Source organism: Rattus rattus, chromosome 1, assembly GCF_011064425.1.
Source record: "Rattus rattus isolate New Zealand chromosome 1, Rrattus_CSIRO_v1, whole genome shotgun sequence".
Lineage (NCBI taxonomy): Eukaryota > Metazoa > Chordata > Mammalia > Rodentia > Muridae > Rattus > Rattus rattus.
In genome coordinates, this window is record NC_046154.1 from 139,904,531 (window position 1) to 139,931,170 (window position 26,640).

General features: G+C 41.6%; 1 pseudogene; it reads right to left on the reverse strand.

The window, feature by feature from the left end:
* Window positions 1-23,462: 23,462 nt before the first annotated feature.
* LOC116903518 lies at window positions 23,463-23,933 on the reverse strand (annotated as a pseudogene).
* Window positions 23,934-26,640: the final 2,707 nt, after the last annotated feature.

The window sequence follows — 26,640 nt, forward strand, 5'->3', positions numbered from 1 at the left end:
CCAAAACAGTGTGCAGGTCCGGCTCTAGTCACATGACCAGCAAGGGCACTCTACTGGCTAGTGTTATGTCAGTCTACCACAAGATGGTCCTGGGTTCTATGAAAAGCAGCCACAGCAAGCCATGAGGAATAATCCAGTAAGCAGCACCCTCTATGGCCTCTGCATCTGCCCTGGATTCCAGGTTCTTGTTCTGTGTGAGCTTCACTGCTTTTGCTAATGAACTGCTATACAGAATTGTGAGAAAAATCAACCCTTTCTTCCTCAAGCTGCTTCGGTCATGGTGTTTTATCACAGCAGTAGTAGTCCTAACTAAAACAGGCGCTTACCCTGGTTTTTCTCTCCAAGCAAGGCTCTCCCTTTCCCAGTCCACAGGAGACACAGTCAAATCTACAGAACAGCTGCTGGGAAATGTCCTGGCATAGCGGGGGCAGTCTCTGTGAAAGCAAAGACTGTAAGCATGAAGAAGTTGACAGACAGTAGTCAAACGTGAGTGCAGTAACTGATGTGGCCATAGTAGGATTTAGCTAGACGTGCGAAGTGTATCTTCCTTGTCGGCTCAGTTATAAATCTCCAGTCGTCAGTAACAGAAGGATCTCTGCAATCTGCTTTTTCCAGCACTTCTTCTTTTTAGCAAATAAATTATAACAGCTTATTTATAAGGATGATTAACAAGAATACATCTATTACTTTCCTAGAATATTCAATTTGGGTTCTTTGTTTCTGGTTTTGTTTGTTTTTCAGTGCTTGGAATTGAACCTATGGCCTTCCTGCTACCACCAGGCTCTATCCTTAGCTTGACTAGAGCATCATTTTATTAGCAAGAGGATACTCAGTGCATGTGTCTACCTTCATAGTCTCCAATCCTAGCTCAGTCCTATACAAATGTCATACCCCAGGGGTAACCTCATGGTCCTCCAGGAATGTGTGGGCTCTTTCTAGCTTTCTACTCCCATCTCCTAGGCCTCTAACTGTTCTAGAACAGGCAAGAGCCTGTGTTCTCTTCCCTTTTTATGTTATCAAGGAAAAGATCATTTTCTGTGGCTAATTCTCATTGTGAATTCGGAGACCATCCCACCCGTAGTAATGAGGTTCCTCCTCAGGTGTATGCCGATGTTCTCTCGTCTGCATTGTTATTTCCTCACGTATTGCATTCAGTCGTTATATTTATCTGTTTTTTATCTGTCCTTGGCCCCGTGGAAGTGCCAAGCTTAGTGCCAGCTCCCTTGGAAGTCAACTGTGTTGTTCATGGCTTTAGCGTGCTTTGTGCTTAGTACTGTAGTATTTATTCAACGAGAAGGTCACCAAATTTGTTGAGTGAATAAAGGATTGCCAGCACTTTCCCTGTGACCATTGGCTGGAAGGAAGCTGGGGAAGATTTAACTGCATTTTCTCGTATCTCTTCTTCTTCTTTTTTTTTTTTTTTTTTTTTTGTGAAAATTCTCTTCACTCTTAGAGCTTTTATTGTCTTTACTGGAGCTTCATTACATGGCTCTAAGAGAAGGAATTCCTTTAAAAGGGGCGCCTCCGTGATCACGTATTTCATTAACAGGGTATTATCTCAAAGGGTAGCTAAGAACCCCCCAAAGAAGGCTGCTGCTTATAGGAGCCTCTAAGTAATTTGGACTGATTAGGTATCTTAATCAGGTTGCCAGTTAATTGTGTTTGTCTGTGATTAAGAATATGATTTTCACCTGCTCCCCCCGCATGGTCTCTGTGTGTTTGGAGAAAGCCAATCTCCCGTCCTTCATATCTGCAGTGTACTCTTTGAAGGTGTTTGCAGAGGGGATGAGAGCCCAGCTATCACCTGGAGCCTGAATCTGGGAAAAAGGAATCTCTCTCAAGCCACCTGCGGGCTCACCAAGAAAGATTCCTACACCCATGGCAAACAAAGAGATCTGAGGGCCAGCCTCCTGTCCCACCCCCTTGCTCTCTTCCTTGATTACTATTTCTGGGGAGAAAACTCAGTTGCTTGGCAGTATGAGTCACAATTTAGTATTAAAAGTTTATTGAAGTAGGGTTCTCAGAGCACATCTGATTGTCCCTTGACTTTCAATTTGCTGCACAACGATACCTTTAAACCAACAATGAGAAGAAATCACCAGACAAATGAAAGTGCACAAAATGCAAGGACTCATTATATATGAAGTGGCTGAAGTCAAATGACTGGAACTGCAATTACTCCCAAGGTGCACCTTGCTTGCTCCTGGTTTCCATGCCGCCTCTACTGATCTGGTGTACACAGAGGTCTTCTCATCCATGGACCAGAGCGTCTTAAAGGAGCAGCCCCCTTCCTTTTACATTTTGCAATTTTGTCACCAGTCCTAAATTTAAAGGGGGAGAGAAAACCAAGATAAGCAACTAAAACAGTAACGGGAAAGTTGCATCGCTCCTGAGTACCACCAGCTAACAGTGTGCCATTTGCTGGGATGGCCAGATCGCCACCCCCAGGAGTACAAACATGGCTCTTGTGGCATCTCTAGGTGTGTCTGGGGTAAAAGTGCTGGAGGAAATGGGGACGCTTTCAGGTTAACATAACCTCCCAGTGACCCGCTTCTCAACCACACCACTGAATTCTTTCTTCAGCTGCCAAATATTTAAACCCATTTTATTAACATAGCTACTCCTACACACCAAATATTTTTCTTTCTGTTCTACTGATGAGGACTGAAGGGAAGTCTGGTTCGGGGGCATTTAGGAGCACTGGCAGCGGCAGGCACAGCTATACCACATCTGTTGCCCCTGGCAGCTTCAGTGGCATCAGCCCTCTGTGCCTCGGCCTGCGAAGACAGTCGGTTCCCAGACATAGTCCACTTCAGGGAGCTGCTGTTTGTGCCTCTTGTGAAATCAGGCTAGGTGGCCAACTTCTGATTTTCTACAAGTTTAAAGACAACCTTTCGGGGGTTGGGGATTTGGCTCAGTGGTAGAGCGCTTGCCTAGCAAGCACAAGGCCCTGGGTTCGGTCCCCAGCTCCGAAAAAAAGAAAAAAAAAAAGACAACCTTTCTACCCTACTTTCACAAGCAGTCGCTGTCCTTCTCGTGACTTGGAAATCTTGACTGTGTTCTTTCTGTCACTGCTACTTCAATCAAATGGCCCTGATGGTAAACTTCCATACATAGGAAATAATGTAATCATCGGTACTCTGCACCTAACACTACCATTCTAAGCCAGACAACATTATTATAAGTTGCAGCTAGAGTTTGTAATTGTCATTTGATATGAGATTTGGCACACAAACATGCTTGAACAGTATGTCTGCAATTACTCAATTGCCTACTTTAAATTGCAATCAGCCATGTTCTCAAAGTTGCTTAAATAATGTAACTATTTCTCATTTCAGAATTTCTAAGTAGCAGTTTAGGAGTTTAAATGATCTGTGAATTTTATTACCTACTTTACATACTTATACATTTTCTCAAAACTGAGTGTTTTGAGAAACAGACACAGTGGTCCTTCCATACTCTTGAGAGGGAACTCTTGGTAACATAGGGTAGAAAATTGTGATGCTGTCAGAATTGAGACAGTGTGCAGGACTGCACAGAGGGGAAAAGTGAATTCTCTTATAGATTAATTTTTTTATATAATGGACTTACAAAATATATTTAAATAGTATGTTGCATTCTGAAACATTATATTAGTATAGCTTTTAAAAGGACATGGGTTTGGTGGTTTATTTACTACTATATTAAAAATATAGTAAATTATATAATACCTTGCAGAATATTTCTGTATATATATTTCAATTTACTTTAGAAATGACCTTGCCAGAAGGTGTTCCTACTGCTTCCTTTTTTTTCCTAGAGGAAACAGAATGAGAGCAGTGAGTGACTCATCCAGAGTCACAAACAAGAATCTCGGTTTCATTGGTTCCTTGTGCTTTCTCCATAATCTGCCCGATGAATTTGGCTTTACACATACAAAGGAATGACTCCACCGTCTTCTTGTGAGCCAGCGTACCTTTCTCCATTACTGGAAGGACTTTGGCTCACTTCGATTTCAAAGGCACTCCAGTGAGGGTTGAGGATGTGGTGCAGCATTCGTCCTGTGTATATGCATGTGTGCATACATGTGTGTGAGTCTGTGAGTGTGTGTGTGAGCATGTGTGTAAACATGTGTGTGAGAGCATGTGTGAGTGAGCATGCTAGTGTGGTAAGTGTGTAAGCATGTGTGTGTGCATTAGTGTGAGAATGTGATCATGAATGTTTGTATGTGTGCTAGAGATTGATCTCTGAACGTGCTAGACATTTGACCATTAAGATATATTCTACCTTTTACAGTGTACTTTGGAAGAAATATTTTTACAATAGTGCTCTCTATGATTGAATGCCAATAACAAATTTAAGGACATAGGATGTAAATATATTGATCCTATAAATCCTCATGGCAGTATATGCTTCAAGTAGTTTTCCAAATTTCTTCCAAAGGAGATTTTTCTCAGTGCATCTACAGAGGACCTGGGGAAACTGTACTTTAAGAGTCCTGGAATTCTATTCCCTAACCAAAGGATGTGTTGCTTTATCATACTACAAGGACTATTTATTTATGGTGGGAAAGTTAGAAGAATTGCATGTGCGGGTGCACAAGGCCTGGTACGTAAGGAGAATTTGACAGTGGGGATGTCTTCCTGAGTTGCTTCCTCACTTTATCTTTTGAGACAGTCTCTCCCTGAACACAGAAGTCATTAATGGGCTAGACCAGCTGATCCTGAGCCCCTGGGATCCTTCTGTTTCTACCTCTGTGTTTTTGTGGGTGTTCCTGACCAAACATGGATTCCCGTACATGTATAACAAGTGCTTTCTTTACCCACTGAGCAAGCTCCCCAGCCCCATGTTTTAAAAAAGAGGATGGAGGTAGAACTTGCCCGCTAGAGTGGTTGCCCAAGCAACCAAAGCACCGCAGATTCAGTCACCAGAACTGCTGGGAGGAGGGGAGCTGGTTTTGCTTCTTTTTTAAAAAATATTTAATTAATTTATTTTTTAAATATCATGTACATTGGTGGTGTTTTTCGTTCCATATATGTTATGTGGGGTGTCTGATTCCCTGGAACAGCCGTTACAGACAGTCGAGAGCCGCTGGGTATTGAACCAGGGTCCTCTAGAAGAGCAGTCGGTGCTCTTAAACCACTGAACCATCTCTCCAGCCCCGAGCTTTGCTTCATAATCCCTGATTACATGTGAGATAATGAAAACCCCTAAGAAAAGAACCTTGTCAACTTTGTCACTTTTCTATAGAATAGATGTAGACTGGGCTACAGTTCTGATAATGTAGAGATCACTGGTGTCCAGAACAGTTGTACAATCCTCAGGCTAGCAGTTCTTTGCAACTCGGAAAGTGTTCCCGATTTAATTTTTAAATTTGACATTGATTCTTGGAACCATTATGAATGATTAAAGAATACTGCCATAGAGGGTCTCACCTTGCTTGATTCTGTTGCTAACAGATGTCTTTGATAGACAGTGTTTGGGGGAGGGTGCTATAGGCTGCTCGGACCTGGGGGACAAGAACTTGGGTCGTTTGGTGACAAACCTATAACTTGATAGTAGTGTATACAGAAGAATACACTAACAAAGTTCAAACAAGTGAACATCACTGTATATGAATTTTATGTAAAAATGCAGTTACCTTGAAAACTAGAAAGCAGAAGCAATTTGAAAAAAAAAAACTAAAAACGAGCAAACAAACAAACAAAAAAACACCCCACAAATAGAAGATCTGGTTAGAAGCTGTTGGCGGGGGCAGCATGCTCAGGATTTCTCTTCATCACTATGGGCCACCCCAGCGGTAAATAGATCATCTACCCACCCCAGAGTATTTCATAGAAAAATGTTCTGTTCACAAGCTTTTAGCCCAACAGATAAAAATGCAAACATCAGAGCTTACTGGAAACGAATTCACAGACACTTCTAAAAGAGGTTTTTTGTTTGTTTTTGATTTGCCTAAAGCATTGTGTAAATTTATTTTGGAGCCTTAAATGAGATCTCTCCTCTCTGTCCTGGAGCGAGGAAGCGCCTTGTTGGCGGTCCATGCTCACTCTCTCAGTTCAAGCGGCTTCTGGGCTTCAGGAATTCCAAGGAATTGAAACAATGGATAAGCTTACCTTCAGTCAATCAAGTTCACCATGGCGTGAGCCATGGGATAGGAAGAAGATCTACTTAGCCCGTTCTCTTTGTCCCAATGTGAATGGGCTGGCCAATCTATTTTTATCGAACGTCCCCTCCCTTCATCACTCCGAGACTTGGGAAATTTCAGAAGAACTTAGGCGAGTGTTTGGTGGTTTTATATAAGAATGGAGGCTAAACCAGCTTGAAAACAGTGTGGAGGAGAAAATTGTCGTTGGCAGTAGATATTTTTTCTCCTCCCCACACGAGATAAAACAACCTTCCGACTAAGACTGAGCATACAGGCATGGGACCCCTGACTGTGTTCTCTGGGAAATGGTTTCTACAGGAACCTGAAGAGTAAAGGGCTCTGCATGTCCGCCATGGCAGCCAGACTGGTTTCGTTTAAGAGTATATGTGACATATGCCAACACGTGGAGATCAGATCTGAGGGTGCTGGGGTGCATGCCTAACGTAAAGCTTTGGGGTAAGTGCTCAGCGCCACTGAAATAAATGAAACAAAACAAAAAAAAAACCCCACAAAACAACAACAACAGCAAAGCAAAAAGCAACTAGAAATGTTAAAGTCCTTGTAGGTGTGGCCACCCCTTTGTAAATGGAGGTGTCACAGGTAGGGGGATGGAGACACTCCACCACAATGAGGTGGAGTAAATGTTTGCCAGCTGCCTATAAACATCTAACTTTCCTTCCTGCCTCAAAAGGAAGGATTTTCCTAAAGCAGTTGTGCTAAATTTTCTATTTGGAAACATTTGTCAGAAATAAAAAGTAAGACTCCCTGTAAAATTAAATAACAAGCCTTATCATTCATTTTGAAATCTGGAAGTGGTCCTCTTCCTCCTCCTCCTCCTCCTCCTCCTCTTCTTCCTCCTCCTCTTCCTTCTCTTCCTCCTCCTCTTCCTTCTTCATATCCAAATAGGTAGTATAACAGAATCAGAATGAAGAAATTTCATTCATTTTGGTTATTGTATAGGTATCCATTTTGCAAAACTTGGTCATTTTTACTTTGGTCCAGGGGAAAAAAAATTAGCTATCTCAAAGAATCAGATTTCTTTCTTTCTCTCTCTCTCTCTTCCTTTCTTTCTTTCTTTCTTTCTTCCTTTCTTTCTTTCTTTCTTTCTTTCTTTCTCTCTTTCTTTCTCTGCTTTTTGCATTTCATGAGAGAGCTTCTGTAAGTAACCCTAGCTGCCCTGGAACTTGCTCTGTAGATCAGACTAGCCTCAAACTCAGAGATTCATCCTCCTGAGTGCTGGGACTAAAGACACATACCACCAGTTTTCTTGACAGCCAATTGGATGGTTTACACTTTTCCACTTTAACTTACTTCTCTACTGTAACAGAAAACTACTATAAATGAGAACTAAAATCCAAAGAAAGACAGACCTCTTTTTACTGTTCTCAAACCAACAAGCAGACATCACGAACATGTGAGCTGTAAGGAAATTTTCTGCTGTAAACATACATGCAGTTATCACATTCTGTATTTATTTTCCTGATTTCAGAAAGTCAGTTAGCAGAAGGTGGATTAAGAGTTCTTGTCTTCTATTCTGGTGTTATTTAGACTTCTAAAGGAAGGCTGTATCTAGTTTCAGGAGAGACTGCCTCATAATACTTTCTGATAACATATTTGAATCAGATGGATCGAGTGCCCACCCAACAAGTATCTGTGGCGCAATATCATCTCATTAAACACTGACATGTTCCTATGTATAGTCCCATTTGGTGTTGGAATCATAGAATTTTCTAGAATTGCCAGATCACTGAACTTTGCCCTGAGTAGGTTCTGAGCTTTAAAGCAATTATTTATTATATGAATTTATTTCAAAGTATTAGTCAGCAGTAAGTATTCTACCAAGATATTGATTAAAAATTATATTTTAACAAATATTATTTCCATCTGAAATAATATGATTTAACACAGTTTTTTTAAAAAAGTAAAAAGAACACTGAATTATAGAATGTAGTCAGTTTTGGCTGCTTTATTGAGTCAGATCAAAACACAGGCTCCTTGCCCGGCAAAGTGGACATGCTAAGTTGGCTCCAGAGCTGATTTGTGAAGCCCATTATGGACTTCACAAAGTATTCAAGGTCGCTTTTCCATTCACTCAGCCAGAATCAATAAATCTCTCACCTGGCTTCTTCGCTGTACCCGTCGTGCTGGTTAATCATGTATGTATGAAGGCATAGTACATTAGGCTTGGAGAGTCTTCTGATAGGAGCCAAGTTTTAACCACCACACTGTTGAAAACTGGAAACAAAAGAAAGCCCTTCTGCCTACTGTGAAGGTGTGTTATCAATTAGGAACCACAAGTAATTCTGCTAGCCAATTTCCAGGGCCAGAAATAAAGGCAGTGGAGGAGAGGAGAAAATGGTCTTCTAAAGTTGTTCTAAGGAATCACAACACCAGGAAAATAGAGAGACACAAGCAATAGGAAAACAGCTCCACAAACAGACGCAGCTCCCTGCCTTGCATATGCACATTGAGATGCTTTCTAAAGACCCAGTGCTAAAAACCTCACATCTGTGTTGTAAGGGGAGAAGAGCTATAGTCAAGGAGAGTAGCCCCTCCCTCATAATGGCTCTTTTTCTTTTCTCTTGATTATTCTATTTATAATAATTTATAATCTGAAATTAGAGGTTTTTTAAAGGTGAGCCATACCATGTACTTTAGAGGTTTTTAGTCAACCACATTCTACCCAAGACCCCTGAGGACGCTGTTTGGAGTATCAATGATGGGTCTCCTGCCATCCCAGATCTGTCTCGCACCTGTCACTCAGTTGCCTGTCTGACTTCGGAATAATCTGCTTACTTCTTCCTTTATAAAGTAGAGTGTACACATTATATGCCCGTTTTTGTCTTTTTTTTTGTTTGTTTTTGTTTTTGTTTTTTATTTGTTTGTTTGGGGGTTTGGTCGGTCAGTCGGTCGGTTGGTTTTGTTTTGCTATGTTTTTGGTTTTTCAAGACAGGGTTTCTCTGTGTAACCCTGGCTGTCCTGGAACTCACCCTGTAGTCCGGGTTGTTCTCAGACTCAGAGATCCGCCTACCTCTACATAGCTCTACATCTGTGTTTAATCGAAGTTGCAATTTAATGATGGTGAGTCGTTTTTCTTTTAAGAATTATTTTAGAGATTTATTATTGCGATTTTTAATGTTTTACCTCCCTGTATGTCTGTGTACCAGGTGAGCGTGTGGTGCCATCAGATGCCCTGGATCTAGAGTTAACAGATGTTTCCGAACTGCCATTTGGTTGCTAGGAATTAAACCCGGGTCCTCTACAAGAGAAGCGAATGTTTTTAACCTCACATAGTATAGAGTTCATTTTAAAGTATGCAGTTCAGTAGTTTCCATTATATCCACACATGTACATCTGTAGCCACCATAAGTGTTAAAATATTTCATCATTTACCAAAGACATTCTTAGTCACCCTGGGTCTGACCCTAAAAGATGTTAAATTAACTTCTATCCTCCAGTGTCATCTACGTGCAACCCTGCCCATAAGTAAATACCTGGTTTTGTGACTGCATTCTCTCCACACAGTGCTGTTTCAAGGCTGGTTAATGTGGAGCAACATTTCGTTTTTGTCAAGAGTTCAATCGCCCTCCTTTGTATAAGTATGGTTTACTTGCCACTTGTCAGTGGGTCATGCCGTTCAGCAAACTACTCAGTCGTCTCTCTCTGGGGCTGTTACAGATGGCACTACTATGGACATTTTTGCACACATACAAAAAAAGGGTCTCGTGTGGATCACACTTTCCAGTTCCTTAGGATAGAAACACCAGCCGTGTGGTGACTGTGTGACACATGTGACATCTGAGCAGCATTCAGACTGTTTTCCAAAGCAGCCACACACGTACTAGACACACATTTCAGTTCAGGGTCTCCATATCCATTCGGGTACTTATTGATGTTTGTTTTGTCAATGTCTTTATTTGGTTTGTTTCCTCGTTTGTTTCTTTGTTTGTTTGTTTGACATGGGGCCTCTCACATCGTTCTGACTGTTCTGGAACTCACTATGCAGACCAGGCCAGGTTCCAGGGCTGCGATTAAAGGTGAGCACCTCCACGCCCGCTATCTAGCTATCTAATATTTAAAGAGTAGTCGGACTATGTTAGATGGGCTTCCACTGCTGAGCCCCTGTCCCAACTTCCCCAACTTTCATTCTCTGCCCATTTGACAGAATCTCCTAGCTTCTCCCCTCCCAGCCAGGGCAGCAGCTTTCTGTCTTCTATCTCTGTGAACAAGATTGCCCTAGGTCAGCAGAATTACGTAGTATTTGCTCTTTATGAATGGCTAGTTTCACTTAGCACAGCATCCCCAAGACTCATGGATGCTGCAGCAGCATCAAAATTTCTCTCCTTTATAAGCTGGATAATATTCCTCTGTATGAATAGACCCCACTGAGTTCAATGTCATTCTGGCTCAGGTAGGAGTCCAACTATATTAGATCACATACGAAAACACAGTTGTTTGAATATTATCTGTGGCTCTCTAATTACTAATACAGATAAGTGTTGAGATTTAAATTCCTTTATTATTTCAAATTCTTAAATGTCAGAAAAGAAGAATCAAAATGCGGTTGCAAAAGATATATTTTAAATGGTCATATGTACTCATGATAAGCAGTAAAATAAACAAACAAAACCATGTGGTATCATGAGGGTCTTTTCTTGTGCTTTATAATTTTCTATTTTTTTTCATTTTACGATCAAAACGTAGACTGCCAAAATGGACACTAACAGAAGCTGTAACTTAGAAGAACCTTAGTTTATCATGGTCATTACCAGTATTCAACTATAGTGGCTTTCATATATATATGCACGAATGAGCATATATATATATATATATAAAGAATTGTGAAAATCACTTGTGCTTCTGAGTAGTCAATAGGTGGCGCTAGCCATTAAGTCAGCATTATATTCTTTTTTTACAGACTCCTGAGATTAATAAACTATAAAAATCTCCCACTGAAAAGACAAACCACCTTCAGGAAAGTCACAGATGGACAGGATAAGATGAGCCCTTTCCCTCTTCCCAATGTAGTTAGATGCAAATCGGTGCCCCACAAAGACAGTTCAACTGACTGCGACAGGGACCTGGCACAGATTTGAGTTGTCCCAAGATTCAATCAAGAAGAGAGGAGCCCTGGTCCTGCTCATGTTGTCTCCAGGGATCACAGACACAATCGACTCCCCCCTTGGATCTGCCTTTAAAAAAATATCTGAGAAAAGTAGAGGATTTTTTTTAATATTTTCCTTAGTTCTTGCAAGAAAATAGATGGAATTTCAGAAGTGAAGGGTCTAGCGGCTCCAGGCAGAACATTGCCAACAAAACGTAAAAGATTAGTAATGAGACAGAATTTCATAACTGGTGTGTTTCTTCTGTGTTACTGCAACGGGTGTCTCAGTCTCATGGTCTGAGAAATGTGTGTGTGTGTGTGTGTGTGTGTGTGTGTGTGTGTGTGTGCGCGCGCGCGTGCGTGTGTGTGTACAAAATTGCTTTTATATTGAGAACTTGGATAATTCCGAAATTGATCTACTTTCGCAGCACACACTCCGTGTCAGAGTAATACCATATATTGAACATAATGACGCTACTTCACTTTTATTTGTGGTGTCGCAGTACAGAAGACGGTACTTAGGCAAATAAACGCCATGTCATTATTTAGTACACACAAAGAAACAGAAACAGAATTTGGAAGACAAAATTAGAACTTGTAATAAGATAGTTTTTCATACTAGTTCAAACTGAAATGATTTCCTGCTATATGGCAAACCTTAATTTGTTTCTTTAGTACCGTGTATTTAAAATGGTGGGTGGTGAATGTTGACGTGTACAGTGAGAACCCTCAGGGTGAATGATGCTCTTTCTGAGCACCAGCAATATCTAAGAAACCTCCTGTTCGCTCTGCCCAGAGCGCTGAGTGATCACTCCTCAGTGACACCGTTGCGTTTTCTACAGGAATTTCATTAAACATAGGCTAATTCCGTTGTTTTTCATAATGTCCTCAGGGTGAACACGTTGGGGCTGTTGAGGAGCCAATGACCCTGTCTTTCCCAATCTCATGGGTTTGAATAAACTTAGGATCCTATGAGAAATGTCCTAGTATACGGAGCCCGACATTGAACAGATCAGTTTATGAAACCTCGCCTTGTTCCTGCACTCAGTTTTGTGAATGTGGATTGCCAGTTTTTCAAAGCAGAGACAGCTTTCTTCACCCACCTTTCAGTGTCTGCTGTGGCAGATCGATACTGCTGTCATCTCTCCTGTCCACCTAAGTGCAGTTTCTCCACGAGCGCCACTGCTTCCCCATCTTTGGAACAGCACACAGCACTAGCATTTAATGTCCCCAAATCGGAAAAGAGTGGATGTGATGAGCAAAATATCTTACATAAGTTCAATAAAAAAATTATCTTCAGAAATCCGCCCCCCCAGTCAGCAAAATATGGGTTTCATGTTCAGATTAACTCAATTCCAGGGAAACATGAACTAACTTGCTTTAAAATGTCTCCTAAATTCACTTGCAGTCGTATTACCAACTTATTGAGCATCCATTGGATGAGAAGTGTAGTTTGACTCTTATCCTACTATGGTAGAACTGTGGTGAGACCAAGCGCATCTGCTTGGGGAACTTAGGACACACACATCGGCACTGGTCTTGAGGCCCCCTTTGGATTTCACACATAGTGACAGAACTTCCTCATGGGTTCCAAAGCAGAGTTCCTAGAACTTTGGAAAACTCAAGCATGTTCTTGGAATATGTATGGATTTTTATCTAATTTTGCAATTTAGGAATGTGGATTAAAAAAATCAACATAGATATTGTCTTGGTCACAATACTGTTTGTGTGGCCTTCTTGGCTTTGCATTTGCACACAATGACCCCAGGTCAACCTACTTTGACAGTCAAGAGATAATGGAAAGGAAGGATGGTTAGCTAGCATTCCAAGCATCAGGAACTTGACCTTTCAGATGGCTAGAAAGAAAGTACTGTACCAATAAGACATGCAGCAGATAACTTACCATTTAGAATAAAGTATGTTGAATACTGTTCGAACACTACTGGGATGAGTGCCCAGGGCCTCACACATGAGGCAAGTGTTCACCCCTGAGCTTCATCGCCATTGCCTGGATATTTTTGCTTCGTTTGATTTTTTGACACTTGTGTCCTGGGCATGTTTCGATCTCAACTGGCCAACGTTGACTTTGAACTGCTGGTCCTCCAGCCTCCACACCCTGAGTACTGGGCCCAGTTTAGAAGGACTGAGGATTAAACCCAGAGCTTCGAGCAGACTGCGACACTTAACTAAACTACATCTCCAGCCTCCAGGAGGAATGTGTTTGTGAGGGAAAGGCATGCACTCCATACACTAATGAGTGTACCTTGGACGCATGCATAAACAAGTCCAAGAGCTTTGGGTTGTTACTGCTTTGGGACAGGTCGTGCTGTGTAGCCCCGGCTGGCTTTCAAGCCTAAGATCCTCTTGTCTCAGGCCCAGAGTGCAGACATATGCAAACATAAGTGGCTGATTCGAGATCCAAATTCGTATTTCAAAGCTTTTGTGGGGCCCATTACAAAAACAATGAACAACATATCCATATCTTGGAGAGGTTCTAGTACAGTACCCTGCAGGTAGACATTGAAATGTGAGCATAAATGTGAATCTTTTCACTATGAAAGTAAACAAAATTGAGAAGGGCCCTTCATATTCATGTTATCCCTATCTGATAGGTTGTAAAATTATTGTGCTTTTCAGGCCTGGATTGTTGTTTGTTTTAGAATTTTACTTGAGGGATCATCGACCTACCAGAGGGTTCATTCGGTCCATATGGTCCTCACATGTGACGTAGACTGTTAGATGAATGCACTTCGCAGTGCAGCGAGGAAGGCTTCTCATAGCAAGTTGGAATAGAAAGTATGACTTTTCATTTTCTTGTTATGTGCTCATGCATTTAGCAGGACTTAGCTCAAGAGATATGGACCTAACTGAGGGGAAGAACACAGCTCCCACCTGCTGCCAGTCCATAAAAGATACTGATGCTTAGGGACAGGAAGACCCAGCAGAGGGTGACCCTGGGGTGCAGGTCAATAGGCCCAGGCACAGCTCCAAGGCTGTTACTCTGGGAGGATGGTGACACTGTGGGAGTCATATGACATTGAATTCTGAAAAAGTAATGTCTAGGCTAGAATAACAGATTCTGAGTAGACACAAATCCAGTTAGGCTGGATTTTTCCTGTAGTTTTAGATTCTAGAATTGTAGATAAGGCATAGTGGGCTTATGCATTTCTCCCACTAGCTAGTTAGATTCCTCAGGGTGCAGTCCTCTGTGAACTGTGAAGTGATTTATCTACATACAACACCTCCACTTTTAAACTACCCTAAGCAAGCATCCCTACAGAGGCAGCTGTAGCAGTCAACATGGGTAATTTATGTGACCATGGAATTGGTTGGGACAGAGGAACCAGCAAGAGAGGATAAGTATCATTACATAGCTAATGATGGCATAAGGTTCACTTGTATAATTCCACATCTTGGCCCTGCTGCATATTACAAGTGTCCCAGGGGAAATCGCCCTGAGTCTCTCATCTTTAAAGTGGTAGTCTCTCTAGTGAGATCTTTTGACACTAACACTGGGCCTTCTAGACACTTGTGTAAACACCACCATCTGACCCAACCCAGTAAATCTTCAAATCATTCTGTTAGCGTCAACCACCCTTTGAAGGGAGTGCCCTCACAATGGCAGACACATCAGCAGGAGAATGAATAACTCCACTGGGAGCTCTCCCAGGCAGGGCCAACACAGGTGCAGGGAGAGCCCAGAGAGATTAACCCAAGACGTGTCTCTTTCCTTCCCCTTTGCTTCCTCACGTTTCCATTCACTCAGTCCATCACACTGAGGCTAGGCAAACTTCTTCAGGTTAGAAAGGTTTATGGATTAAGAGAACAGGACATGAATAGAATTGTAATATGATTATGAAATTATCAAAGGATATATAAAATAAAAATATATCTTGAACATATTTTAAACATAAATATATTTTATAAATATATAAATAAAATATATCTTAAACATTCTTAAACATAAAAGGAAGTATGTGTCAAGTGCATTAGTGAAGCCCTTGTTTTCAATAGGATCCCCCGTCAGGGACAGCGATAGAATGCGAGCACACCATTTTCCGCCCTTAGGATGCATTCTCTACTGTATTAGGTATTTTCTCTTAATGAGCACTCAGGTCATTGGCAGCCTAACCCAGCCAAAGTGCACTACTCAGGCTGCTGGGTGGTAGGATTTCTGGGACCAGAGAGACTTCTTTTGATCCTAGTAACATGGAGCAATGTCTAGGCGTCCAGAAGGTTTAAATGGGGTGACAGCAGGGAGGAATAAGAGACGCCAAGGGCAGAACTCATTCAAAGCCACAGAAGTATGATAGGTGCCAGAAGCAGGAAGATAGGTGAAATGGGCAATCTGATACCCATGGGGAGAAGACACTGGAAGAAGAGTAGTTCTGCCTTTCAAAGGATAGGATCCTGTTAAGACCCCTCGAAAGCACTAGGCAAGCACCAGGAGGAGGAATGTTGCTATCTAAGAAGATCCTGCCAAGATGACAAGGAGCTAGGAAGCCACACAGAGCAGAGAGTAAGTTCTGGGTCCCGGGTGGGCTATTTGCTCTTTTGAGTGTCTCTAAACCAGTCAAATGGGAATAGCCCTGCACAAGACAGTTAATCACATGCCCAAATGAACCAGCAATCAAGAAGCTGCCTCTTAAAGATGTGCCCAGAATTCTAAAACTCACAAAGTTAACAAATCACCTCTTCCAGCTACTCTGGAAATGCCTTCCCATGTCTAATAACCTTCTGTTTGATCTGTGAGCTCCACAAGCTTCAGCGACCCTTCCTATCCTTCCCAGCTCTCTAAAACTTTCAGTCTCCCTAACTCACGAGTGCATGAACTTGCTCAGTTTGGCTCAAATACCAGGAAGATGGGACTATTTCATGTTCTCCAAAAGCATAGACTACAGCCTGCATAGTTAGAGCTTTGAATACTTAGGAATTTTAATACTTAGTACAATACTTAAAGACTTTGGTTATAGTTGTGAGAGGAAGTCATGCTGGTTTTCAGTGAACAATGTAACAAAATGGTCCCTGTTATAGAAAGGGGGGCACCTGTCTTAGCAAGGATGATGACGTGGAACATCAGAAAAATCCTCCCCCAATTTTTGTTACATAGGCCACTTTATGTTTTAACAATACAGTCAAAGTCATTTCCTGTCTTGAAACAGTATTTTTTCTGGTTATTTTTATGTATATGGATATTTTGCCTGCATGTATCCCTTACACCACATGTATGCAATATCCGTGGAGGACAGAATAATGCGTCCCATTCCCTGGAACTAGGGTCACAGATGGTTACAAGTTATCATGTGGGTGCTAGGAATTGAGCCCTGGTCCTCTGGAAGAGCAGCCAGTATTTGTAACTGCTGAGTCAAACCTTCAGGCCCTAAAACAATGACTTTGACATAAAGAGTGGTTTAAGCCATATTTAAACTTGGGACTTAGGGCAATTAAATTCATCTAGAGAAAAGCCAACATATTTTTAGAGGATTCAGTAGGTGGATACCATTATTAATATAACTGTTGCAATTACTTTTTCAGTGGGCCTAAGTGGTTTTTCTTTCAATATGATTCACAGATAAAAGACATAAATCCATTTCTGACCACTGAAATGGCTCTTTATAACATGAAGATCATAATTGTCATGCTTTTTTGTAGATATAGCCATAAAGGTAGCTACATACATTTAAAACTAAAAACTTTTTTAGTCATTTTTTTAAAAGAAAAAAAAAGGCACTATGTCTGTACCTTTTTAATTTTTTAATTTTTAGTTGTTTTTGGAGTTCACAAGTTTTAATTAAAATGTTTGGATCGGTTTCCACACAGACACTGGCACAATGTGAATCGTACAACACGTACCATTGGACCATGGGACTAGAGTATGAAGGTCTGTGTTATACCTGTGAGAATTCCTTGGCAATGGGGACCCAGCCAACCAATCCCAGGAGGAGGCAAGTCATTCCAGGCAGACACATCCTTATCCAGCACTGGACTGCATCCAAAGGGAACAAGAAAGACTTGTGACATCGGAAAACACCCGTTGTCTTTAGAGCATCCCCGTAGCTGACAGCAGGCCACGGGGCAGCTGAGCAGTCATGGAGCCTGCTCTGCAGTTGCAGAAGGAATGTCAGCTATGAACAAATCCAAAGGAAGTACGGATAGACACTTCCAAATTCCTCTCCTGTTTTGTCTGCATGCCACAATGGACTCAGATATTTTTAGCTGGCCTCACAAACAATTCTAAAACTGAATTTTCAGTCTCTCGTCCCCTTAAAAGTGGATTTTAGATATTTAAAATGAAGCAGGGATAGCGAAACATCCCAAGCCACCTCAGACCCTTTTCTGAGTCCCTAGAATTGTTCATCAGCACATCAAATACCCAAAATTTATTATTTCCAAAACATAATACATCTTAAAACATGCCAGATAATCAATGAACTTAGAACATGGCAGAATGTAGCATAACTCTCAAAAAAATAAATTGCATTTCTCTATAACATCAATAGACAATCCTGAAAATAAATTAGAAAACTTCTATGACAAGATCGCAATGTCAGTGATAGGAAACGTTAAGAACTTAGTTGAATAAGTGACTGTAGAGTGGAGATAGTAAAACATTGCTATTGGTGTTGGTTAAAAAAGGAAAAGCACAGCCCAGGTCTTTAAGCCAAAATATTTAATAGCATAAGATGGAAATACTCCTCAAATGGATCTGCAAATTCAACATGAACCTTGTGGTAGTTAACGCTTATTGTCAACTTGACAGACCTGAGAGATGGGATTCTGGGCATGTTTGAGGAGAGCCATCTTGGTTACATCAATCGATATGGAAAGAGTCATGTTAATTGTTCCCAGGAGCATTCCGGGACAGGGCTCCTCTACCGCACACAATGGGGATCATTGGCAAGTGAACACTCACCCCTATTTGCCTCCGGACAGTGGATGAGATAGGATCAGCTGCTTCCTGATCCTGCCTCATACTTCTCTGCTATGATGGCTGGACCATGAGTTGTGAGCCAGAAGAAACCCTCTTCTACCTTAAATTGCTCGTCAGAGTTATTTTCTCACAGCAACAGAAAAAGAAACTAAGACATCCCCGTAAAATCTCAGCTAATTTATTTATACCAATGTACAGACCGAACCTAATATGTAATTCATTCCTTTAAAATGTGCAATTCAGGGTGGTCACAAGAGTTTCTAACCACTGCTACTAATACAGAACCTCTCAAAGGCCAAAATCTTTCTCAGAACTCCCCTGACTCATCCTCTGGCCTCTGGCAATGACTAATCTATTGTTTCCAAAGATTTTTCTCTTCTGGGGAATACATGGACCATTCTCCATCTGCAACTCGTTGCTGTGCCTGGAGTCTCTCACTCACTATGTTCCTTAAGTGGAATCCAGTTAAACCTGGACCCTGAAGTTCAAGCCATTTTGTGGCTAAAGCATTCCCATTGTGCTGCTCTTGGAATCTTTCCTAAGTACTTGATGGGCACCTTGGTGGTCCCCACTCATTGACTATTAGGAACTGTGGTCTGCAAACATGGTGCAGGTTTCACGTAGATGTTTGTTTGGGTTTTGTACCTTGGGGCATGACTGTTGGGTTATATGGTAACTTGACCATTTGGAAGGACTTTTATTTTACATTTTTCTCAATGATTTTTGATGACTGCCTCTCTCCCCCAAGCTAGCCTTAGCCACTCTTGTTATGGATGAAATGTTACTGATGAGAGAGATATCTTAGTGAATGTGAAATCTACTTCATCATGGTTTTGATTTGCATTTCCCTGGCCAGTTACATGGATGTGGATCTTTTCATGTGTTTTGACCATTCCTATACCTTCTTTGGAGAATATTTCTTGGTGTGTGTGTGTGTGTGTGTGTGTGTGTGTGTGTGTGTGTGTGTGTGTGTGTGTATGTCTGTGTGTCTGTCTGTGTGTGTGTATATATATATACACACACACACATACACACTCTCTCTATATATATATATATATATATATATATATATATATATATATATATATATATATATATAGAGAGAGAGAGAGAGAGAGAGAGAGAGAGAGAGAGGCTGATTGACTGACCTGGCCAACTCGGCTGCCTTCTAGTCCCAGATGCAGGGCTTTGAGTTGGCCCAACATCTATCCCAGCTATGATCTGTTGGAGCATCTATGATCTACTGGAGTGTGTGGAAGTGCCAGTCCTGAAGATCCAAACCTGCAGGATCTCCATGACACAGGGCAACAACAGAATATCAGAGAGGATCCAGTATAGATAGTGTAGCAGAAACCAGAGGTCTCGAAACATACCAATGCCTCATCGCAATAAACATTTGCAAGAAAAGATGAGTGATGTGACCCACCGGAACATTCTACAGCTTCCATGACAAGGTGTTTTTTATTCTATCTCATTTTATCTTCTTTGTGGGGAGAGGTTGCAAGGATGAAGGGCACATAGGAAGAAACAGGGAGACCAGTGGGATTAGGGTGCATGATGCAAAGTTCATAAAGAATCAATCAAAAGTTAAAAAGAAAGAAAGAAGGAAGGAAGGAGGAAGGAAGGAAGATTCTCTTATAAGATGGACTGTAGGCAAGCCTGTAAGACATTTTCTTAATTAGTGATTGATGGGGGAGGGCCCAGTCCATTGTCAGTGATTTCATCCCTAAGCTGCAGGTCCTGCGATCTATAAGAAAGCAGGTTGAGCAAGCCATGAGGAGCAAGCCAGTATGAGCAGCGCTCCTCCATAGCCTCTGCATGAGCTCCTGCTTTCAGGTTCCTGTCTTGTTAGAGTTCCTGCCCTCATTGTTTTTTTGATAATGAACTGTTATATGGAACAATAAATAAAATAAACCCTTTTCTCCCGAAGTTTCCTTTAGTTATGGTATTGTGTCACAGCAATAGTAACACTAATCAAGAGACACAGAAATTGCCTTTTAAATTAAATTGAAACAATTGCTTATCTTATATTTCTGAGACTTCAGTTGCTCTTTAATGTACAAGGATGGATGGACACAGGTTCCTGATTGGGACATTGAAAGGGGTGATACCAGTGTCAGAGAGATTACAGTCTTTGGGGCGTCCTCAGCAAGTACATTGACAGCTTGTATGTAATGTATGAGGTATAAAGGGGTCAAGAGAAGCCAGGGTGCACTTATAAGATGTGGCTCTTGAAAAATGAATCAAAGTTATTCAAGCAAAGCAACGGAAAAGCATTCCAGAAAAGGAGGTACTTGGTACAACACTCTCGCCCAGAGATTAGAGAGAGCCAAGTCTTCACAGGTCAGTGAGAGGCCTAATCACTGAAGTTCCTAAACTGCTGTCTCCAGTTTAAAAGGTTAACAAAAACCAACCCTTAAATTGATTTGATTAAAGAACAAAGAACTTGGATTTTAAAAACCAGAGGAGAGCTGGTTGGAATAAACCTGGAATCAAGTGGTCCGTGTCCTGTCTGCCCATCTCAGGCAAGCTGGTTGTAGGCAGGTGGCTACCAGTTGCTCTGGGCTTGTATTCCACTGGCTGGCAAACCAGTAGACAGAGCTGTGTCCCTGGCCAGTTTTGCACATGACTGATATTTCACTGGGTGATATACTGGGTAGACCACAAAGCTGAGACAATCTCTGTGCAAGAAGAATTAGATTTCCTCCTCTCCCAGCCTCTAGCCAAACCAGAAGGATGCAGAATGGCACACCTCAAGTCAAAGGAGGCAGGCTGCCCCCATGCGTGACTAGCACAGTAATCAAGTGATTTCTGGGGTAATCAGGAGATGATGCCTTGTGGAGACATTGATACTGGGCAGTAAGTGGCACCAAGAGAAAGGTCACTGATCTGGAAGTTCTTAGGCTAATCCAGGAAACATTATGATTGCCGACATTAAACAGGATCAAGACAAATGAAAAACAATGAACAAACCTGAGTGATGGGAATGGCAGAGTTTGGAAACTACGTGTGGGGAAGGGTACTCCAGTGAGAGGAGAGCTCAGTCCCACATCAGGTTTAAGGTAACCAAAACGGATAGAGACCCGTTTGCCAAGGTCCAGAGAAAAAAAACAACTCTGCAAGGGTTAGAATTTACATATTAAGGGCATCTTCTATGAACTGCCTGGAACTGTATGTGTTTCAGATTCCAGATTTTGAAATGCTGGCATATATACAGTAAGATGTATTTGATATGAGCACTAATTCTAAACACAATATTTGTATATATATGCACCATGTATAACTATATAGATGTATATATAATATATATATCCAAATGTAATTTTGTATAGTAATTACAACCTATTACAGGGTTCTGTAGAATATTCCAGGTGTGGCCTCTTGTTAGTGCCAGTGAGCTTTGGATTGTGGAATATATGGACGTGGATCCTCGGTCTAAGGATGCTCAGGCTGTACCTGTGTGGTATCTACTAAGTGCCTCGCTGTAGCTCCTAGTTTGAAGCTCACAAGAGCAGAGTGAGCATCCCTGTTAACAGGCACACATTCGTTTCAGAAGGTTTCCTGCTACATGAAGAGATGCGATGATGTAGAAAACCTATTCCCAATTCTTAAGAGCTTATAATGTCTAAGAGACTAAGGGTGTATATACTCACCACAGACAGCAGCGGAGCAGAGGTATGGATGACCCCTCTGCCTGGACTACCCTAGAGTTATTTCAGAAAGGGGGGCCTTACTCAGGGCCAGACTCAGAACCACTTTGTAGAATGAAATAGAATCAAAATGTTTTAAGATGGTGAGAGCAATCGAACTAGCTGAATCATAATGGCATCTGGAAATCTATGCTCTTAAGAAACTTCCTTAACCCAAACAATTGAGTAGAATGGGTATGTGTTGTAGGAACTTGGAACTATAATCAGCCAGCAAGTGTCCCGTCTCTATCAGGAGACAGGAGAAAGCATCTAGAGACAGCTCACAGCCTGACATTTTGTATTTCGGGAATGTCACATGCTTACCGCCAATTCATTTTAAGAGCTAGATGAAACTCTAGTGGACTTTTTCAGAGTACCCCAGAGGGGAGTCACTCCTAATGCTTCCCTACGAAGAGAACCCTGGTGTCTCCCTGAAAATTCGCATGTAGAGTCAAGAAAAGAACAAATGGGAGAAGCTGGTTCTGGGTTGGCAAACAGTCTGGGCCATTCTTCACCAGGACTCTGCATGGACCTGTGAGGGAATTGGAAAAGGCCAAGGCAGACTAGTGCACTTCAAACTGTAGCAGAAGTTCTCCTCAGACAGCCAAGAGGAAACTAGCCTTGTTTCCTTCCACACAAAGGTAGAAAAAAGCCTGGGATAACAGGAGGTGACATGTTTGTGTTAGGAGGATGGGAAAGATGGGAAATACCTTTCCGTATTTCCATAAGCAATTATAACCTCATCAAGGAAATATGAAGAATCCATTACCATGTCACAAATACCTACTAATCTGTGGTTTTGGACATCATCCAACTGAATCCAGTAGTTAATGTATGGTTTTTTCAAACTATACAGGAACATTTTGCTAATTCCTCTTGAGTTTAAATTGGTGATTTCCTTAAACATCCCATCTCTAAATAACATTTAAGATAACACATGTCGTACTGGCATTCTCATTAATAGTGGGATTACACATTCCAAGCCCTCCTAATGAGTATTAAGTTTTGTCGTTATTTATTTGAATAGTGAAACAACTACATAGAGAATATGCATTGCATGCCTACAAATAAGGAAATAGGGAAACACAAAACTTTCTTTCTTTGGTCAGTCTATGCCTATTCTCTGTGTGAATCCAGAGCAAATCACTCTGTTCTATGTATAGCCTTGTTGATTAGCATGCTTCTCCAAAAGTCCCACACCCATGGTTTGTAAGGAACAACCAACATTGGCAAACAACCCATTTAATTACCCTGAATGCTGCATTCGGAGGTGAAGAGAACAGGAAGGGCTCTGGAGAATTTTAAGAGTTCTTGAACTTGGTGGGGTTTTTTTCTCCTCTCCAATTGATTCTGAGGTTGAACTCTCAGGTTCAGTCAATGGTGGCTGGAATGGTAATGGAATTATTATAGGAGTAACTCCTTCCTCTGTTTTTAGGCAACAGAGCTGTCTTGTACTTGAGAAGTTCTGGAATTATATGAGCTGACTCCTGACAGTCCTAAAAAATAATTATTATTATTATTTAATTAATATTATATATTTAAAAATTAAATAATAATGGTAATATAATAATAATTATAAAGTTGAAAAAGAACTTAATTTGTTCTGTGGAGTCACCTGCATGCTTCAGAACGTCTGGAACTGCTTCTTATGACCTTGAGCACATTAAAGCACACTGTCTTGTCCAGGGGCCTACACTCTCCCAGTGTGAGAAGGTAGCCAATCTGAACATCTCTGAAACAGGATCAGGTGCACAGACATGTTTCTTGTGCCACTGCTGAAAGTGATTGTATTTTTGGACCTAGAGGAAATGATCCCACCAGATGACAATGGTCCTGCATCTCCATCTTTGGTCACAACACCAGACAGAATCTGACCTTGGATGGAGACATTACCAGTGAGAGGGGCATTTCTTGCTCGTGTTGGAGCCCTCAGTGGCCTTCCTGGGTATTATGAAGCTTACACCATTCTTGTAGTGCATAAGGAGCTTCTCCTTTGCCAGTTTCTCCTGGTAGAACCCATTTCTTCTTTCAAAAGATTGTGAACTGCTTTGTGGAAGCATACTTGGTCTGGATGACCACCATCTTCCCAGCAGCCTGAGGAAAAATTTATTATTATTTTTTAATACCAAGGATTTGGTTTCTCTATGGTTTCAGTCATACAGAAACTATAATTCGTTGGTGTCTGAGTGACCTGTGACCTGGCTAAAATCTGAAAAGTAAGTAGCCTCTTAGAAAGAGCTCGTGAGAAGACTCTTTCTTTAAGGGCTAGTAACTTCATCTGCCATATCAATGTCCAGCAAATTATCTTTCTGAAACAATTAACATATATATGCTTGCCATATGCCAAGCATCGGGGCAAATGCTTAAGCTCATTTAATCATCATAGTATTCCTATTGCAGAAACCAGAAAAACACTGCCCTAAGTCACACCGTTGTCTAAGTCTCCACTGGAAGAAGAACCAGGCAGCAGCAGAATGAGGGCTGAGCTTTGCTCCTCACTGTGGCATGGAATTGTGTCTCTGTGAGAATGTCTCATCCTTGCCCCGATGTCTTCTCCTTTCATTAAGTATAAGTACATATTACCGCGATGGTATTAGTGAGTAGTTCCTTCTGCCATGACAGCCAACATCACTTTTCTTAAAGCATGTGCAGTTTAGCCTGAGTATAGAGAAGGGATGGGACAGACGTGACGGTCAGCTTGAGTCAGGAAACAGAGGTAAATCTGTGCTCCTCTCTGGATGAGCTGAGGTGTCCTGGGCTACCTATCGGAGCCAGTCCAGGTATCTTCTCTACATTCAGGCTGGAGGACTCGATAATTTCATGGTCCAAGGTTTGAGAGATTGAGACGGAGTGTTGAAGGGAGCAGGTGGCAGGGAATGATGTGTTTCTGCCTCTATTTTCTGGCCATAAATTCATCTCTCTGCTGATGAGAGTTGGGCAGTGACAAAATCTTATTTCGGTGATAGAAACTTCTTGTTTCCAAATGCTCAAAGGACAGTTTGATATTTAAGAACAGCTAGAAAGCTAGGGAGAAAGCACCAATTCAGACTTGAGCGTATTTAGATGAACAACAGGATTTTCAACGTCCTTGACAACAGAATGTTGAATTGGGGGTTATTACAGCTTATGTCTTTGCAAAATACACAGATTTTCTGTGTTCTTTTGACTTGAAAATGATGAGATGTGGGTTAGGGAGAGGTGCAGTAACAATGCATGCCTCACTTTTAAGTGTTATCAAAACCAGCCTTTTCAATCTTTTAAATCCGTTTTACTCAATATAAGCTTCCACTTTTGGAAAAAGCTACCACAAAAATACAGTTTTTCTAAGTTGTGTTCTGCTAGAAATCTTTCAGTATAATTCTATTTACATCTAGTGTGTGTGTGCACGGGCATGCACATTTACATGAACACTCTCACTCATGCCTTTGTGTGGAGGTTCAGAGGACACCCCAGCAGTCAGGTTCCAAGCACAAGCCACCAGCTGACTTCCATCTTTTGTGTTTTCTTTGAAAAGGAGTTCTTTTTGACCTTTGATGTGAGTGAGAATATGTTGGTTATTAAAATCCATAGAAATATCCCAGGTGAAGAAAACCAAGTCTTACTACAGTGAGGTCGATAGATATCTCATCAACATTTGCAATCAAACCTATCATTATTAGAGTGGCTTCATCACAACTGGGTTATCAGCTGAACATCTTTCTAAGGTAGTGTCTATAACGCAAAAGACATCTTTCTCTTCTATTGTGGTGCCCAGGTCTTTTGACCTCCAAGCTCTTTCTAGGGAAGGCATAAATAAACATGGGCTCACACATTTTAGAGACAATGTCAGGGAGCCTGCTTGAGATTGAATTCTGACAAGAATTGGAAGCTGCATGCTGCCCGGGTCCCATCTTGTTCCTGGATCTCCTCTTCCTCAGAACTCCTAATTGGTAGCAAAGCCTCCATTCTTTGGTCCATTTTCTGTACATTTCCCCTACATCTTCGGTGCTTTCTTCCCAGTTCGCTCGTCTGATTTTCCCCTTCCCCAATGACTCTTCATCCAGAGTCTCTTTTCCCCACCTCTAAATCTTGGTTCACACTGTTATTATATGAAAGGAGGAGAATGACAGGAGTCTAAGGAACAGCCTTTTGCTGTCTGTAAGAGGAAAACTTCATTTCAGCTGCATCACTAGCGTCTTTGATGATCTCTGTACTTGGTGAGAGGGCTATCATCCTTAGTGTCTGAAATGGAGAGAGACGAAGGTCTACAGTTGACTCAGAGAGAAAGTCAAGGAGCCCCTCACCCAAGTAATCAAACTGCATGCCTATCAGAGGGTGTGGCCAGGGATAGTCATTGAGCAGATATTCCAATACTCAGAGTCCAGAGCGGAATTTGACAGGCAAATAAATGCCCATAGTACAGTGAGATATGATAAAGACTGATGTGAACTGATTCTGGAGTTTGGGGGCAGGGAAGGCAAGCAAATAGCTTTGTGCTGAGAGGGTGGAGGCTCAGAAAGGAGCTGACCTTTAACAAGAGATTTGGAACAAACAAGGTGCGGTAAAGATACACAGGGTGCATCCTCTGACAGTGGGGGAGCAAACATTCCGAAACCACCTGATGAGGGCAGAGTCAAAGGCATGTCTGAGGAACAGTGAAAGTAGGGATAGTGGGAGATACAGCTTGATGGTCGGGATCCAGACAACCAAAGAATCCGAAGCAAATTCAGCTGGTTAGCAGTGTGAGTGTTATCCCGCAGGTCACAAGGGGAACTGAAAAAGTGTTATAAATGCTCAAAGGACAATGACA